Here is an 18,332-nt window from a genome sequence, read left to right as displayed (position 1 = left end):
TTAGTATTGAGATTTCGATACCAAAATGATACTTTGCCAATAGTAATAAAAAAAATAAGTTCTTCCATTTTCTGATGTGAGGCGCGAGGTGTGATGATGAATTTAACCTCCACGTGCCTCACAATAATAGTAATTAACCCCATAATGTTTCTCAGTCATAATGGGTTAATGTGTAAGGTGCATGATGGGGTAAATTACTATTAATGTGAGGCACATGGAGGTTAAATTCATCGCACGTCGTGCCTCACAATAAGTGATAGAAAGCAGTTTTTATTTTATTTTTTTCCAGCGTACACATCATAAGTGATGCAAAAAAATAGTTGCGCAGGTTATTACGGCCGTGCCAATACCGAATATGTATTGGGACTTATATGAATGTTTATTGTAAAAAAAAAGGTGTGTGTATTTTTTTTATTTAATATTACTTTATGATTTTACTTTATTTTTAAACTTTAATGTACTGGCATAGATCTATACACAGATAGTACACAGGCAGTTGTTAGGACATACCTCAGTATGCCCTAACAACAGGAAATATGTTCAGACAGCCCTGGGGTCCTTCAATGGACCCTGGGCTGTCTTCCCATATATGGCATGTCCCTCAATCGCGTCACAGGGATTTCTGTGATGCGATCCAAGGGGCATCCCCCTTCTCACTTCCTCTTGAATGCTGCGTTCAGCTTTGATCGCAGCATTCAGGGGAATAACGGCGGAGATGAGAGGTTTCTCTGATCTCCGTCGTTATAGAGCGGGGCTGCGGCTGTGTAATACAGACATTTCCCCGCCCCTGACAATAAGTGCGTTCGCGGTCAGCATGAGGTGATGCGGCCGGTGCTGCACTAATAAGCGGCGGCGCCGGCACTGAAGACAGAACATGGGGGTGTTTTGCAGTGCGCCTGCCATGTTCTCTGTCATCAGTGCCGCCGCTCATTAGTGCAGCGCCGGCCGCATTGCATTATCCTGACCGCGCGCACATGTCAGGACTCCGGAGTGTGGCAATGGCTGTATTACACAGCCGCAGCCCCGCTCTCATACATTCATGTGTTACTATACTTAGCTGTGCGGCCGCACAGCTTAGTACCGAAATACATGAAATAACGGTATTGAGGGGGGCGTGGTAAGGCGCGCTGGAGAGCAGACGTGTGTGAGGTGTGCTCTGCTTAGGCCTCTGCTTTCAAGGGACAAACCTGCAGCATAATGGGGAAAACCCGCACTTAAAAGATCCCTAGAGGGTCCCAGACAGGGGGATCGGATACCCCGATTTTGAATTTTTTTCAGCCGCTCTGTGACCAGGGAGAGAGTGACTCCGGGTCGGACAGACCTGCGACACCGCCATTACTGGATGCTCCGGCAGTGTGTGCTGAGCTGATCCCTGCACGGATCGCTCGGCTGGAGGGGAAGACTGGATCCACTGGAACCGGAGCAGTGCTGGAAACTAGCCCGACCATCATGGCAGGTGACACTTACCTCAGGGTGGCACGAGGCAGAGTCAAGATGGCGGACGCCATGTGCTGAGAGACGATGAGGTGAGAGAGGAGGACATGGAGGGGGATGGTGCGGAGGCGGACCATCTGTTTCTGCGGGATATAGGAGAGGAGGCTCATTTGGACTATGCTGCTTTGCCTGGGAGATTATTCCTGCAGACACCATCTCAGATCCTTAATGCATCGGTTACTGCTAGGACTGATACTGAAGCCTCATCCTCGGATGATGGGGGTGTACTCCCAGTTACATGCTAACCTCTGAGAACTCGGGGGGTTGCGATTGAGGTGTCTTCTCCATTGCCTTCTTTCCAGGGGGACCCGCTGGTGGACTTGCCAACGCCAGACATTGCTGCACAGACTCTGAGGGATCACCCGGAGTTGCAGGCACTATTGGCGCTTCTTCCCTCAAAGCAAGATATGGACGTTTCGGCACGTCACTTAAAATGGCGTGGAGACGTTGACTTACATGTGGTAAAAGTGGAGATTTCTACTCTGCAATCTAAAGTTGTGAAACTGGAGTCACTGCAAGAGTCTGTCTGCTTCCATTCAATTACTAAAGGAGGCTCAGAATGTGTCCACTTCACAGCATCTCCAACTTCAGTCGCAATTGGATGATTTAGAGATTAGAAATCGTCTAAATAATATACGGATTAGGGGCTTGCCGGAAGCAACGTGTACTCCATATCTGATTCCTACACTGGCGGGTATCTTTAACTCCTTACTCAACCGCCCTGAGGATACCCATATTGAAATTGATAGAGCAGACAGAGCTCTGAGACCAAAGAGCGCTGATTCTTCGAGACCGTGTGACGTCATATTCACTATTACGGCTTGAAGGAGAGTATTATGCAGAAAGCGAGATTGCAGAATGAGTTAGATTTTGGTGGAGCAAAGCTACTTCTGTTCCCGGATTCGGCGAGGAGAACGCTTCGGCAGAGAGGTTTGATGAGACCCCTCTTATCTATTTTGCAGCAACGTGGTATTCCCTATCGTTGGGGATTTCCCTTTGCTCTCCATGTGCGGCTTGAGGACAAAGCTGTTACGTTGTCCGCTTATGCAGATCTTCCAGGTATTTTACGGGCCTTAGGCTTGCCCAATATAACGTTGCCGAATTGGGAGTCCTTGACAGGTCACTTCTTTGACGCGGGCGACTATTTACGCGCCGTCATTTGACAGCGGCGCGTAAATTACGCCTCGTGTGAACAGACAACGTCTGCCCATTGCTTTCAATGGGCAGATGTTTGTCAGCGCTATTGAGGCGCTATTTTCGGACGTAATTCGGGGCAAAAACACCCGAATTACGTCCGTAAATAGGCCGTGTGAACATACCCTAACGTGTGCAAACCTCATCATCAACTACAAAAAAAGTCTGACTGCTGTGCTTGCCAACAAGGGTTTTGCCACCAAGTATTAAGTCTTGTTTGCCAAAGGGATCAAATACTTATTTCTCTGTGCACAATGCAAATAAATATATATAATTTTGACAATGTGATTTTTTTTTTTTTTATATATATAATCTATCTCTCACTGGTAAAATTAACCTAGCCTAAAAATTCTAGACTGTTCATGTCTTTGACAGTGGGCAAACTTGCAAAATCAGCAAGGGATCAAATACTTATTTCCTTCACTGTATATCGAATTAACGATTCTGCTCGGGTTTAGTGCTGGACTCTTCGTTTTTAAGGTGTGAAGGCGTTTCTGAGGACCCCTATGCGGCTCGTTTGCATCCCCTATCTTGATATTTTCATTGTTATGAAGGTTTGTTTCTTTAAATGTATTTTTATTGCACTTTTTTCAGGTTGCAGTGGTATGGTAGGCTGAGGAGTGTAGGCCCATACTTGAATCTTACTGTTCTGAGTGGATTTTTTCTGTTTGACAGTAGTCTTCTGTGTTGCCCACATAGGATTTTCACTGAGACTCCTCGGGTTCTCACGAGTGATACGAGTGCTTGGAGGGACGTAATAATAGTTTTTCTGGACAGGATGTTTTGCTTGTCTTTATGTTGTTTTTTTTTTCATTTATGTTATGCTGATTTATTTTCTAGCAAAGTATAAGGGGCATTTGAAGTGGAGAATTTATGTAATTTGTGTTCGGCTGGGCATCGCGGCGACTGGTCCGACCGGTTCAAGTTTATTAGCTGGTCAAATCTTGGATTCCTTTGCGTTCTTGGATAATGGCTGATTTTACTATTACTTCCCTGAACGTAAAGGGATTTAATGTTCCAGAGAAGAGGTAGCAGATCTTGTATGCGTTTCATAAACGTAAAACCCAGGTTCTCTGTTTGTAGGAAACCCACTTCCACACTCAGTGGCGGACACAGACTGCAAAAGGCCCCTGTGCAGATAATGTGCCAGGGCCCCCCCCCCCCCCACCCCGCAAACTTCTCATGGCCGACGGTCCGCTTTCAGCTGCATCGCTGGGTCTCCTAAGTGACCCAACAATGCAGCACTAGCAGCCGGGGCGTCACTAAGGCTGGGTTCACACACACACTATTTACGGACGTAATTTGGGCGTTTTAGCATTGAATTACATCCGAAAATGCGGCTCAAAAGCGTCGGAAAACATCTGCCCATTCATTTGAATGGGTCTTACGATGTTCTGTGCCGATGGTCATTTTTTTTTACGCGCCGCTGTCGAAAGGCGGCGCGTAAAAAACTGCCTGTCACTTCTTCAGATGTAAATGGAGCCGTTTTCCATGGACTCCATGGAAAACCAGCTTCAATTACTTCCGTAGTGGACGCAGCAAAAGACGCCTGCACATGCCATTACGGCTGAAATTACGGTGCTGTTTTCTCCTGAAAACAGCACAGTAATTTCAGCCGTAACAGACGCTGCCGTGTGAACATACCCTCAGGGCTTAAAATGTCCGGGAAATAGCCCCAATACATATGTGTCCGCCCCAAAAAAAAGTGTGTGTATAGGAGACAGCATAGCATATCTATAGCACTACGACCCTATAAACTATGGATAGGATTAGATACAGTGGCTGAGCAGACAGTATCACACATGATAGGATTAGATACAGTGGCTCAGAAGGCAGTATCACACATGATAGGATTAGATACACAGCTCAGCAGACAGTATCACACATGATAGGATTAGATACAGTGGCCCAGCAGACAGTATCACACATGATAGGATTAGATACAGTGGCTCAGCAGACAGTACCACACATGATAGGATTAGATACAGTGGCTCAGCAGACAGTACCACACATGATAGGATTAGATACAGTGGCTCAGCAGACAGTATCACACATGATAGGATTAGATACAGTGGCTCAGCAGACAGTACCACACATTATAGGATTAGATACAGTGGCTCAGCAGACAGTATCACACATGATAGGATTAGATACAGTGGCTCAGCAGACAGTATCACACATGATCGGATTAGATATAGGGCCCAGCACAGTATCATACATGATTGGATTAGATACACAGCTCAGCAGACTGTATCACACATGATAGGATTAGATACAGGGCCCAGCTCGCTGACATTGCGGCTCCAGCGCTGGACCCAGGAAAGGTAAGAATAATAATTTTGCTTCTTTATGTGTTACTGATTATTTTTGTGTGTTTGTGTTTTTTTTACAGGTTCGGTTGTTGGACTTCGGATACGAGGACTTCAATGACGGCGTTTTTTTTATTCTCAATAAAATGGTTAATGAGGGTTGTGTTTTTATTTCAATAAAAAAAATTTCTATGTGCTTGTATCTTTTTAAACTTTATTATCACCGCCTTAGTAATGGCCGCTGGCTGATTGACAACCTCCATTACTAAGGCGAGGCTTAATGTTAGCCGGTGCAGAGTCTACACTAACCCCCATTATTACCCCGGTACCCACCGCCACCAGGGGTACTGGGAAGAGCCGGGTACAAACCAGTACCCGACCAGCTGTAGTGACGGGCAGGCACCGGGGTGGCCGCAGGCTGGTAGTATTAGGCTGGGGAAGGCCAAAAACAGTGGCCCTTCCCACCCTTGTAATGCTGCCTGCTGCTGCTGTGTTGTATCTGGCTGGTTATGAAAATTGGGGGGGACCCGACATCGTTCTTTCCAATTATTTTTTAAATGACGTGGCGTCCCCCCCATTTTCATAACCAGCCAGATACAATAAAGCAGCAGCAGCCTAGCATCACCAGGGTAGGAAGGGCCACTGTATCTGGCCTTTCCCCTCCTGATAATACCAGCCTGCGGCCACCCCAGTGGCCGACCATCACTACAGATGGTCAGGTACTGGATCGTACCCGGCTCTTCCCAGCACCCCTGGTGGCGGTGGGTACCGGGGTAATAAAGGGGGTTAGTGTTAGCCTCTGCACCGGCTAACACTAAGCCCTGCCTTAGCAATGGATGCTGTCAATCAGCCGGCGGCCATTACTAAGGCGGTAGTAATATAGTTTAAAAAAAACCACAAAGACATAGAAAAAATATTTTATTGAAATAAAAAAAAAAAACACAACCCTCATTAACCATTTTATTAATAAAAAAAAAAGCTGTCATCGAAGTAGTCCTGGAATCCGCCGTAGTCCAACGACCGAACCTGTAAGAAAACACACAAAAAATGATTAGTAACACGTGTGTTAGGGTATGTGCACACACACTAATTACGTCCGGAATTGACGGACGTATTTCGGCCGCAAGTACCGGACCGAACACACTGCAGGGAGCCGGGCTCCTAGCATCATAGTTATGTACGACGCTAGGAGTCCCTGCCTCGCTGCCGGACAACTGTCCGGTACTGAAAACATGATTACAGTACAGGACAGTTGTCCCACAGCGAGGCAGGGACTCCTAGCGTCGTACATAAGTACGACGCTAGGAGCCCGGCTCCCTGCAGTGTGTTCGGTCCGGTACTTGCGGCCGAAATACATCCGTCACTTACGGACGTAATTAGTGTCTGTGCACATACCCTAAGGCTTAGATACAGGGCCCATGTGTGATACTGTCTGTGGGACCCTGTATCTAAGCCTACCACAAGGTAGGCTTAGATACAGGGTCCAGCAGACAGTAATCTTATACAGTATAAGATTACTGTGTGCTGGGGCCCTGTATCTAAACCTACAGTGTGGTAGGCTTAGATACAGGGCCCAGCAGACAGGATCACGCATGGGCCATGTATCTAAGCCTACCATGTGATTGGCTTAGATACAGGGCCCAGCAGACAGCATCACACAATCTGTGATCCTGTCTCATGGGCCCCCTAAGCCTGCTACATCGTAGGCTTAGGGGTTGTGCAGTCCCTAAACATTGATGGCCTATCCTCAGGATAGGCCATCAATAGCTGATGTGTCGCCCGGGACCCGCAAATCAGCTGTTTTGAAGGGGCCGCAGCACTCGTACGAGAGCTGCTTCCCCTTCATTTCACTACTCGCCCACACTGTGAATCGCCGAAACCGATTCACAGTGTGACCGGAATGAAGTGACAGGAATGAAGGGGAGCAGCTCTCGTACGAGTGCTGCGGCCCCTTCAAAACAGCTGATTGGCGGGTCCCAGGAGTCGGACCCCGCCAGTCAGGGCTATCTTACCTTCCTCTTCGGCCGCGGCGGGAGTTCTGTAGTCTCGATGCTGTGCGCGGCGGCATAGCGCTGTGACGTCATGCGCTGCGCACAGCGCCTGACGTCAGGACCTCCGCTGCGATCCGGAACCAGGAAGGTAAGTAAAGTATGTTACTATAGTAACAGGGGCCCGCGGCCCGAGTTACTATAGTAACTTTTTATTGATGTGGTGCGGGGGGCCGTGGGCCCCCCTGGCTTCGGGGCCCGGTCGCAATTGCGACCGCTGCGACCCCTATAGCTACGCCAGTGGTCCACGGGCCTCTGTCTCAGTCCTCAGCATCGCGCAGCTGAGAACTGAGTCGGCCAGCAGAGGAACGGGCCCCCTTCCCACGCGGGGCCCTTGTGCAGCTGCACCGGCTGCACATGCGGTATGTCCGCCCCTGTCCACACTGACCACATGCCGATAATTAAAAACAAATATTACCCGACAGGTTATCATTGTAGTAATACGATTGGTAAGACTAGAGGGGTCTCTATTTTTGCACAAATCCTTCCAGGGTAAGGTGGTAGATTCCCTCATGGATGCGGCAGCAAGATATATTTTTATTTAAATGTGAATATGGTGATCGTATGGTTACGGTTGCCAATGTATATGCTGCCAATACTAATCAAGTCGCTTTTTTCCTTAAAATGTTAGACTAATTGAGTGCCTTTTTCTTCAGGTACTCCGATTTTGTGTGGAGATTTTAATTTGGCCATTAACCCTTTAATTGATACTTCTTCAGGTCGGACATCCTCGGCTTATAATAAGTTGAATAAATTGAGGAAGATGCTCAGGGATATGAAATTATGTGATGCGTGGCGCTTATCTCATCCAGAGGATAGGGACTAGTCTTTTTTTTCGTTTGCACATAACTCCTACAGTAGACTTGATTGTGGTTCATCATAGTTTACTTTCTGTTGTGGTTGATTCCTCTATAGGTAATGTGTTTTTATCGGATCATGCTCCGGTGTATTGCGCTCTACGCTTTTCCACACAACGGCGTAGGGAATTCACCTGGCGTCTCAACAAATCTTTATTAAAGGATTCCTTGTGTATGTTGGAAATGAGGAAGATGGTTGAGAATTTTCAGGCGGAGCATGTCCGTGACACTACTGATCCAGCAGTTAAATGGGAGGCTCTTAAATGTGTTCTTAGAGGAGTTCTGATTAAGCATGGTTCTCGTATTAAGAGGGAGCAGGGTGTACAGCTTAATACTCTTCTAACACAGTTACAGGCTTTGGAATCTCAGCACAAGCAGACGTTACAGGAACTTACGCTTAGGGAGCTGACAAGAACGCGCCATGACATTCAGCTTCTCTTAGATAAGAAAGGTTCTAGGCTTCGTCAGGTTTGTTCGCGCTTTTATTATGAATGGGGTAATAAGGCGGGTAAGGTGTTATCAAGAGTGAAGAGGGATAGGGCTGCTATTTCTTTTATACCTTCCATTAGACAGGGGTCAGGGGAATTGGCGTATAAGACGAAAATATATCATCATCCTTTTGTGCCTATTACTCCTTGTTATACAATTTATCCCCGCCATGTACCGGCAATGTCCCACCAGAGCCGTTGATATCTTTGTCCGAATATATACAGGATACTGCATTGCCTACCCGAGAAGACGCTATGGCGTTGGATTCGCCTTTTACTGGGGAGGAGTTATCTCCGGTTATTAAAGCCCTGCCAGCAGCAAAGAGCCCGGGGCCTGATGTGTATACGGCGAGTTTTTACCACACATTAGTGGAGGAGATGGTGCCACCGTTGCTGGAGTCGTTTAACTCAATATCTGAACATCCTTAATTTCCGGCTTCATTTTTACAGGCTCATATCGCGGGCATTCCGAAGGAGGGTAGGGATCCGCAACATTGTGCTAATTATCGACCGATCTCTCTCATAAATACTGATGCTAAGATGTATGCAAAGCTTATAGCACATAGACTAGGTGGGTTCTTGGGCTCGCTGGTCCATCCGGGTTCAAGTGGGTTTTGTACCAAAGCGTGAAGCTCGAGATAATATTCTTAAAGTGTAGCTAAACGTTCGACAAACTTCTGACATGTCAGAAGTTTGTATTGGTGGGGGTCCAAGTCAGCGCCGGTCCTTGTGCCTGCAGCCCGTTAATCTACGTGTGCTCCTAACGGAGCGCATCGGCATTTCTTGTAGCCCGGCATCTGACAGTACTGGCTGCTACTAGCAGCCTTTGTACTGACAGAAGACATCGGGTGGGATCACAGCCGCGATCACGGCGATTAACCACTAAAATGCGGCGGTCAATAGCGACCGCCGCGTTTAAGGAGTTAGAACATCGGCATCTACGCGATTGCTGGGTGCTGATTGTTGCTATGGCAACCAGAGGCCTAACAAAGGCCTCCGGGTCTGCAATCTACGGGAGGCGATTAGGTCCTGCCAGTCAGTGTGAAATTGACAGGTGTGATACCCTGCAGTACACAAGTATTGCATGGTAATATAACAGCGATCCAACAGTTGGATCTCCAAATCCCGAGTAAAAAATAAATTATAAAATAAAAAAAGTAAAAGTTCCAAGTAATAAAATTAAAAATCGACCTTTTTCCCCCTATAAATTACTTTTATTATTAGAAAAAATAAACTATGCATAATTGATATCGCCGCGTCCGTAACGGCCTGAACTATAAAAATATTATGTTTTTTATCCTGCACGGTGACCAGAATCGCTATATTTAGTCACCTCAGCCCCCCAAAAATGTGATAAATAAGGATCAAAGAGTCGCATGTACATAAAAATGGTACCAATAAAAACTAAAGTTTGTTCTGCAAAAACAAGCCCTCACACAGATTTATTGATGGAAAAATAAAAAAAGTTATGGCTCTTAGAATATGGTGACACAAAAACAAAATATTTTTTTTAAAACCGTGATTTTATCGTGCAAACACTGTAAAACATGAAAAACCTATATACATATGGTATCGTCGTAATCGCATCGACCCGCAGACTAAATGTAAATATGTCATCTATAGTGCACGATGAACGCCGTAAAAAAAAACAAACTAAAAAAAACAAACTATGGAAGTTTTCACGGCCTAATTCCACTAAATTCAGCAAAAAAACTGGGGGATCAAAATGCTCACTATACCCCTGGATAAACTCTTTTAGGTCTGTAGTTTCCCAAATACGGTCACTTTTTTTGGGGGAGTTTTCACTGTTTTAGTATCTCAGGGGCTTTGCAAATGCGACATGGCATCCGAAAATCATTCCTGCAAACTTGAGCTCCAAAATCCCAAAGACGCTCCTTCCTTTCTGAGCTCTGCCGTATGTCCAAACAGCAGTTTATTACCACATACGGGGTATTGCCGTAAGTGGAAGAAAAATTTTCATTTTCACGGTCTAAATCCACTAAGTTCAGAAAAAAATCTGTGGGGTAAAAATGCTCACTATACCACTCTATAAATTCCTTGAGGGGTGTAGTTTTTCAAATAGTGACTTTTTGGGGGTGTTTCCACTGTTTTGGTCCTACAAGACCTCTTCAAACCTGATATGGTGCCTAAAATATATTCTAATGAAAAGAAGGCCCCAAAATCCTCTAGGTGCTTTTTTGCTTCTGGCTCTGAAATCCACGAGGTGCTCCTTAGCTTCTAAGGCCGGTGTTTCAGTCCAGTAGCACACTAGGGCCACATGTGAGATATTTGTAAAAACGGCAGAATCTGGGCAATAAATATTGAGTTGCGTTTCTCTGGTAAAACCTTCAGTGTTAGGGTATGTTCACACGGCTTATTTTCGGACGTTTTTCGGGCCTTAAACGGCTGAAAAACAGCCAAAAATCGGAAGCAGAACGCCTCCAAACATCTGCCCATTGATTTCAATGGGAAAAACAGTGTTCTGTTCCGAAGGAACTTCAGAATGGGACCCCAACGCAGATGTGAACGAAGCCTTAATCATTTGAAAAATTTTGCAGTAAAACCACATGACTGCTTGTTGTTCGCTCTCTTCACAGCTGCACACAGCGCACTTTGGAAATCAGCTACAGCAAGTTCTGCGACTTATGAGCCTTGAGGCAATCCTCCGTCCACTAGTCAGTGATTGATCTCTATCTTATAATAGACAAACTGTACGCGTTGTTTTCCCTATTTCAGACTGCCTCCAGATAAGGATTCATATACAACCTGATGGGTCTTGGGTAATACAGTTAGGTCCAGAATTATTTGGACAGTGACACAATCCTCATGATTTGGGATCTGCATGCCACCACATTGGATTTGAAATGAGACAACTGAGATGCAATTGAAGTGTAGACTTTCAGGTTTAATTTAAGGGGTTGAACAAAAATATCCTGTGAAACATTCAACCATATTTCTACACAGCCTCCTCATTTCAGGGGCTCAAAAGTAATTGGACAAATTAACATTACCATAAATAAAATGGTGTTTTTTTTAGTACTTTGTAGAGAATCCTATGCAGGAAATAGCTGCCTGGAGTCTGGAACCCATTTACATCACTGAACGCTGGGTTTCCTCCTTTGTCATGCTTTGCCCGGCCTTTAGTGCAGCTGTCTTTAGTTGTTGATTGTTTGTGGGTCTTTCTGCCTTAAAGAGACTCTGTCACCACATTATAAGTGCCCTGTCTCCTACATAAGGAGATCGGCGCTATAATGTAGGTGACAGTAATGCTTTTTATTTAAAAAAACGATCTTTTTTCACAACGTTAGGAGCGATTTTGGTTTATGCTAATGAGCTTTCTTAATGCCCAAGTGGGCGTACTTTTACTTTTGACCAAGTGGGCGTTGTACAGAGGAGTGCATGACGCTGACCAATCGGCATCATGCACTCCTCTCCATTCATTTACACTGCACTAGCTATATAGTTATATCACTATGTGCAGCCACATACACACACACTAACATTACTACAGTGTCCTGATAATGAATACACATGACCATCCAGCCTGGACGTCATGTGTACTCAGAATCCTGACACTTCTGACTCTTTTTTGTGAGATTCCGGCAAGTGAAACCAAATCTCATTTAGCTCCGTGATCTCGCGAGATTTGGTTTCACTTGCCGGAATCTCACAAAAAAGATTCAGAAGTGTCAGGATTCTGAGTACACATGACGTCCAGGCTGGATGGTCATGTGTATTCATTATCAGGACACTGTAGTAATGTTAGTGTGTGTGTATGTGGCTGCACATAGTGATATAACTATATAGCTAGTGCAGTGTAAATGAATGGAGAGGAGTGCATGATGCCGATTGGTCAGCGTCATGCACTCCTCTGTACAACGCCCACTTGGTCAAAAGTAAAAGTACGCCCACTTGGGCATTAAGAAAGCTCATTAGCATAAACCAAAATCGCTCCTAACGTTGTGAAAAAAGATCGTTTTTTTAAATAAAAAGCATTACTGTCACCTACATTACAGCGCCGATCTCCTTATGTAGGAGACAGGGCACTTATAATGTGGTGACAGAGCCTCTTTAAAGAGGCTCTGTCACCAGATTTTGCAACCCCTATCTGCTATTGCAGCAGATAGGTGCTGCAATATAGATTACAGTAACGTTTTTATTTTTAAAAAACGAGCATTTTTGGCCAAGTTATGACCATTTTCGTATTTATGCAAATGAGGCTTGCAAAAGTACAACTGGGCGTGTTGAAAAGTAAAAGTACAACTGGGCGTGTATTATGTGCGTACATCGGGGCGTGTTTACTACATTTACTAGCTGGGCGTTGTGTATAGAAGTATCATCCACTTCTCTTCAGAACGCCCAGCTTCTGGCAGTGCAGATCTGTGACGTCACTCACAGGTCCTGCATCGTGTCAGACGAGCGAGGACACATCGGCACCAGAGGCTACAGATGATTCTGCAGCAGCATCGGCGTTTGCAGGTAAGTCGATGTAGCTACTTACCTGCAAATGCTGATGCTGCTGCAGAATCAACTGTAGCCTCTGGTGCCGACACGATGCAGGACCTGTGAGTGACGTCACAGATCTGCACTGCCAGAAGCTGGGCGTTGTGAAGAGAAGTGGATGATACTTCTATACACAACGCCCAGCTAGTAAAAGTAGTAAACACGCCCCGATGTACGCACATAATACACGCCCAGTTGTACTTTTACTTTTCAACACGCCCAGTTGTACTTTTGCAAGCCTCATTTGCATAAATACGAAAATGGTCATAACTTGGCCAAAAATGCTCGTTTTTTAAAAATAAAAACGTTACTGTAATCTACATTGCAGCGCCTATCGCAATAGCAGATAGGGGTTGCAAAATCTGGTGACAGAGTCTCTTTAAGTTTTGTCTTAAGCAAGTGAAATGCAGCTCGATCGGGTTAAGATCTGGTGATTGACTTGGCCATTGCAGAATATTCCACTTCTTTGCCTTAAAAAAAAAGCCTGGGTTGCTTTCACAGTAAGGGTATGTTCACACGACCTATTTTCAGACGTAAACGAGGCGTATTATGCCTCGTTTTACGTCTGAAAATAGGGCTACAATACGTCGGCAAACATCTGCCCATTCATTTGAATGGGTTTGCCGACGTACTGTGCAGACGACCTGTTATTTACGCGTCGTCGTTTGACAGCTGTCAAACGACGACGCGTAAAAATACAGCCTCATCAAAAGAAGTGCAGGACACTTCTTTGGACGTTTTTGGAGCTGTTTTCTCATAGACTCCAATGAAAACAGCTCCAAAAACGGACGTAAAAAACGCCGCGAAAACGCCACGAAAAATGCGAGTTGGTAAAAAAACGTCTGAAAAGCAGGGTCTGTTTTTCCTTGAAAACAGCTCTGGATTTTCAGACGTTTTTGTTGACTACGTGTGAACAGACCCTAAGTTTTGGGTCATTGTCCATCTGTACTGCGGAGCGACGTGCAATCAACCTTGCTGCATTTGGTTGAATCTGAGCAGAAAGTTTATCCCTGAACACTTCAGAATTCATCCGGCTGCTTCTGTCTTCAGTCACATCATCAATAAACACTAGTGACCCTGTGCATTTGGCAGCCATGGATGCCCATGCCATCACACTCCCTCCACCATGTTTTACAGAGGATGTGGTGTGCTTTGGATCATGAGCCGTTCCAAGCCTTCTTCATCCCATGATTCTCGTACAGGTTGATCTTTAGGCTGATTTATGGTTTGCACCTTGTGGTGAACCCTCTGTATTTGCTCTCATGAAGTCTTCTCTTTATGGTAGACGTAGATACTGATTCACCTACTTCCAGGACAGTGTTCTTCACTTGCGCAGATGTTGTGAAGGGGTTTTTCTTCACCATGGAAAGGATTCTGCGATCATCCACCACTGTTGTCTTCCGTGGACGTCCAGGCCTTTTTGAGATCACGTGATCACCAGTGGGCTCTTTTTTTTTTTCAAGAATGTACCAAACTGTTGCTTTGGCGACTCCTAACATTTGTGCCATCTCTCTGATGGATTTCACCTCATGTTGTGAGTTCACAGCAACAGCTTCCAAATGCAAATGCCACACCTGCAATCAACTCCAGACCTTTTACCTGCTTAATTGATGATGGATTAACGAGGGAATAGTCCATGCAGCCCATTAAATAGCCTTTGAGATAATTGTCCAGTTACCTATGGTCCCTTGAAAAAATTTTTTTTATTAGTTAAACATTTAGTATATAAATGATTCGATATTGTTCTAATTTTTTTCATAAGTCAGGAAATATTATCAATTAGATTCTAATTTATAACATTTCCATGTGCTGGCCACTAGAGGGAGCAATTCCCAAAATTGCAGCATTGCAACATAGTAAAGCAACCACATTGCTTTATGCTGCAAAATTGGAGAAGACACACTCGCTCTAGTGTGCTCAATTAATCCCCCTCCTTTATCCTGGCTAGTGCCAGGAGAAAGGAGGGGGTTGAATGTTCAAACCTCCTACACTGTGTGCCGCCATTTTTTTGAGCGAATGCACAGTGTAATAGGCTTGCATACAGTGGTAATCACACAGTAAAACATGAACAAACACAAACATAACTTACCTGCTCCTGCCGCCTCCGCTCCTAGTCCTTCTGAACACATGTCCGGAAGCCGCGACCGGAAGTAGTCATCTTACTGTCCGGCCGCGGCTTCCGGTCCACATGAAAATGGTGCCGGATGTCGCTTGGCCGAAGACCTTCCTTTTGGATTGTGTGGGAGCGGCGCATGCGCCGTTCCCACACAGACGGCGTACACCATAGTGAATGGAACGGCTCCCGTTCGCATTCTCTATGGGGATGTATGTGCCGTATTCCATCTCTGTATGTGTCGTTAATCGACACATACAGAAATGAAAAAAAAAAATGGCAGCCCCCATAGTGAGGTAAAAGTTAGAAAAAAGAAAAAAGTAAAACACAAATAAATAAAATGTATTTTAATAACACACTAAAAGCTAATTTATATAAAAAAAAATTTTTTGCGACACCTGTCCTTTAAAGAGCTGGAATTCCTAAATCCTTCTCAAATTAGGTGAATACCCTCAAATTAAAGCTGAGTCTGCACTTTAACCCCTTAAGGACACGGCCAATTTTAGCCTTGAGGACAGAGCAATTTTTTTTACATTTCCCTCTTTGCATCCCGACGCTCATAACGCTTTTATTTTTTGTACGACGTAGTTGTATGAGACTTTGTTTTTTGCGGGACGAGTTGTACTTTATGTACGTACCATTTTTTGGTACAAATACATTATCGTTTAATTTCTATAAATTTTTAATTAGATTAAAATGCAGAAAAAAAGCAGTTGCGCAGCAGTTTTAATATTATTTTTTTTACACCATACACCGATCATCATAAATAATGGTATACATTTGTTGTACACTTTGTTACGGTCGTGGCGATACCAAATATGTCTATATTATTTCATGTTTTGGGACTTATATTTTAAAAAGTTTATTTATTATAAAAAATGTGTATTTCTGTGTATTTTATTTACTTTTTATTTATTTATTTATTTACCATTATTTTTTTTTTACATTCATTTAACTTTTTTTGTAAATCCCTTTATGGGATTTATCATTTTGATTTTGTAACTGTAATGTACTGGCATAGATCTATATGCCAGTACATTAGCCTGTTACTGATTGTACACAGGCAGTTGTTAGGGCATACCTCAGTATGCCCTAACAACAGGAAATATGTTCAGACAGCCCTGGGGTCCTTCACTGGACCCTGGGCTGTCTGGCCATACGAGTTGTGGGCTTTGATCGCGTCACAGTTATATTCTGTGACGCGATCAATGTGCAGTCCCCTCTCTTTGAACGCCGCGATCAGCTGTCATCGCGGCGTTCAAAGGGTTAACAGCGGAGAGAAGATGTTTCTCTCCTCTCCGCTGTCAGAGTGGGGCCGTGGCTGTGTATTACAGCCGTTGCCCCGCTCTCGATCGCGCGCACAGACGCGCGCAGGGACGGCTGTCACACAGGACGAGTATGCTCGTCCTAATGCGCGAAGTGCTCGCCGCTCAGGACGAGCATACTCGTCCTGTGTCGGCAACCAGTTAAAGGGAATGTGTTGCCAGCAAAACATGTATTTTTTTTTTTAGATAAACAATTAGTGTATAGGTGATTAAACATTGTTCTAATTTTTTTTATTTTTTTCACGAGTCAGGAAATATTATAAATTAGATTCTAATTTATAATATTTCCCATTGCTGGTCACTAGATAGAGCTATTCCCAAAATTGCAGCATTGCATGTGGTAAAGCAACCACATTGCTTTTTGCTTCAAAATTGGGAAAAACTAATTCGCTCTAGTGAGCTCTGAGAATCCCCCCCTCCTTTATCCTGACTAGTGCCGGGATAAACGAGGGGTTTGAACGGTCTAACCTCCTACACTGTGTGTCGCAATTTTTTTCGCTAACACACAGTGTAGTAGGTTTACATACACTAGTAAACACACACTAAAACACGTACATACATAGAAATCACTTACCTGCTCCAGTCGCCGCCGCTCCCTCCGGTCCGTCCGCTCCGTCTGCTGCCGCTGCTCCATGTGCACAAGTCCGGGAGCCGTGACCGGAAGTAGTAATCTTACTGTCCGGCCGCGACTTCCGGTCCACAGGAAAATGGCGCCGGACGGCACGCATTTCAACTTGGACTGTGTGGGAGCGGCGCATGCGCCGTTCACACAGACGGCGTACACCATAGTGGATGGAACGGGCCCCGTTCGCAGTCCCTATGGGACTGGAGCTGCCGTATTCCATGTCTGTATGTGTCGTTAATCGACATACAGAAATGGAAAAAAAAATGGCAGCCCCCATAGGGAAGAAAAAGTGTAAAAATAGAAAAAAGTAACACACCAACACACAAATAAATAAAAACGTTTTTAATAAAACACTAACATAAAACTGACATGAAAAAAAATATTTTGGTGACACTGTTCCTTTAAGCCCATATTGTTATATAACAGCTAAAATGCCAAAACTTGTGTCACTGTCCAAATAATTCTGGACCTAACTGTATGTATTTGCATAAGGCCTGTAAAGAAGTTTGGATATTGTTGCCAGTGTGTACCACAGAAGCGGGCAGTCAGGGGGCAAAACAGTCATTGTTAACCAAATTTAAAGGGGATTTCAAACTAAAATATAAAACTTGAAAAAGTGACAACAGAAAGTACAGCCTTATTTGTTATCTTTGAATTGGCAGCTCAATAAATTGTCATTTTGTTATGAACAGGCTGATAAAATAACAGTAGATTGTTAGTTTCTGAAAAGCTGATTCAAAGATGAAAACTAATGTGGCTGCACTTCCTGTTACCACTTTTTGCAAACAGCAAAATGCTAATATCTCTGCAAGTAAAAAAAGCACAATGACAAATTTTTGGCCACTGCTCTAAATTACGATTTACTAGTATATGGCCATTTTTTAATTTTGGATACAAATCCTCTTTAACCCCTTAATGACCAGGCCATTTTGTGCGTTAATAACCAAGGATTATTTTTTGTTTTTTTCACTGTTGCAGTCGTAACTTGTTTTTTATTCCGTCGACATAGCCATATAAGGGCTTGTTTTTTGCGGGACGAGTTGTATTTCTCAATTGCATCATTTTTGGGTGCATATAATATATTGATTAACTTTTATTAACTTTATTTTAGGAAAGAATTGAAAATAAACGTCAATTCCAGCATTGTTTTTCACGTTACAAATTTACACCGTTCACTATTCGGCAGAAATAACATGTTACCTTTATTCGATGGGTCGGCACGATTACGGGGATACCAAATATGTAGAGGTTTTATGTTTTCCTACGTTTGCAGAAAAAAAAACCTTTAAAAAAAAAAAATTACTATAATTTTTTTTCCGTCGCTGTAGCCATATGTGGGCTTGTTTTTAGCGGGAAAAGGTATCATTTTTATTGGT

At 44.2% G+C, this 18,332-nt stretch overlaps 1 protein-coding gene across 1 annotated transcript in view; it reads left to right on the top strand.

Moving 5' to 3' along the window:
• Positions 1-18,332, top strand: part of DNAJC4 (DnaJ heat shock protein family (Hsp40) member C4) — a 70,601-nt gene that overhangs the window by 856 nt on the left and 51,413 nt on the right. The gene's annotated exons all lie outside the window — the stretch shown is intronic.

The sequence above is a fragment of the Rhinoderma darwinii genome, chromosome 9 (assembly GCF_050947455.1).
Source record: "Rhinoderma darwinii isolate aRhiDar2 chromosome 9, aRhiDar2.hap1, whole genome shotgun sequence".
In the NCBI taxonomy this organism is placed as follows: domain Eukaryota; kingdom Metazoa; phylum Chordata; class Amphibia; order Anura; family Rhinodermatidae; genus Rhinoderma; species Rhinoderma darwinii.
This window is presented reverse-complemented; position numbering and strand designations above follow the sequence as displayed.